Genomic DNA, 1,609 nt, shown 5'->3' on the forward strand with positions numbered 1-1,609 from the left:
ATACTTCAGATTAAACATTATACCATTAGTGTGCTAGAACCACCTGTCCAGTGATCATGCTTAATTATGTATATACTAGAGGCCCAGTGCACAAAAATTTGTGCACTGGGCGGGGGCGGGGGGGTCCCCTCAGCCCGGCCCGTGCCCTCTCACAGTCTGGGACCCCTCGGGAGATAATGACCTGCTGGCTTAGGCCTGCTCCCTGGTGGCAGAGGACAGGCCCAATCCCTAGGTGCAGCCCCTGGTCGGGCTCAGAGCGGGGCAGATTGGGAGGTTGTGATGCCACCCTCAGTCACGCTCAGGGTAGGGCCAATTGGGGGGTTGGGGCACCGTCCCCTGTCACACTCAAGGCAGGGTCGATGGGGAGGTTGCGGCCCCACCCCGTCACGCACAGAGCAGGGCCAATCAGGGGGTTGGGGCGCCGCCACTGTCACACTCAGGGCAGGGCTGATGGGGAGGTTATGGCTCTACCCCATCACACACAGAGCAGGGCTGCTCAGGGGGTTGGGGCCCCACCCCCTGTCACACACAGAGCCGCAGGGCAATCGGGGTTTGGGCGCTGCCCCCTGTCACGCTGATCCCGGTGCCGGGAGGCATATTACCCTTTTACTATATAGAATAGAGGCCTGGTGCATGGGTGGGGCCGGCTGGTTTGCCCTGAAGGGTGTCCTGGATCAGGGTGGGGGTCCCCACTGGGGTGCCTGGCCAGTCTGGGTGAGGGGCTGAGGGCTGTTTTCAGGCTGGGAGTGACTGAAGTTCCCAACCGCTCCTTTTTTTCTTTTTTTTTATTCTGGGCCAGCTTTACCTTGAGGCTTGGCTCCAGCTCTTAGGCCTCAGCGGCTGAAAGTAGGTTTTTGGCCTTTGCTTACAATGCTGCAAATCTGCTGGCTGAAGTCGGCGGTATTTGTTACAGTGTTTCTTAAACTGCCTGCTCAGAGGCCTGCAGCCGCAGGCAGGGGAACGTTCCTCCAACGATCCTCCGTCACTGAGGCAAGCAAGCCTCATGTTAGTTTCAAGCTGCCTGGCTGCCGGCCGCCATCTTGGCTGACAGTTAATTTGCATATCTCGCTGATTAGCCAATGAAAAGGGTAGTGGTCGTACACCAATTACCATGTTTCTCTTTTATTAGTGTAGATTAACTGGTCCCCTTTCTGGGGATAGTTAGAAAAAGAGATGTAATAGATAAGAGTTTTAAGTTTTTAAGGAAGCCTTGGGAAAGTGAAAGGAAATAAAGGCAAGTTATTTCTAGTTTCTATATATGAAGAAATAAAATTGCACTGCAGATTATACATATATAATAAATTCTAAACAAGTGGTGGTTATGACTGGAAAAAGTGGGGTCTTTTTGGATGCATCTAGTAAGGAGGGATTTGGCAGAAAGTTTTAGCAGATTGAAAATTAAAAGGAATAACATGAAGAGTTTGTAGCAACAGACTGAAAATGGAAGTTAGTAGCAGCATACCTGTTCTTACTAACTTAAGATTCATAAAATACAGATATTTTATTGAATATAAAAATTTTTGTTATCAGTGTACTACTAACCAAAGGGTATCACATTTACATGTGATAGAATATTTTGTTACAAGGTACTTTTACAAATACACACAAC

The sequence above is a fragment of the Myotis myotis genome, unplaced genomic scaffold, assembly GCF_014108235.1.
Source record: "Myotis myotis isolate mMyoMyo1 unplaced genomic scaffold, mMyoMyo1.p scaffold_m19_p_24, whole genome shotgun sequence".
In the NCBI taxonomy this organism is placed as follows: domain Eukaryota; kingdom Metazoa; phylum Chordata; class Mammalia; order Chiroptera; family Vespertilionidae; genus Myotis; species Myotis myotis.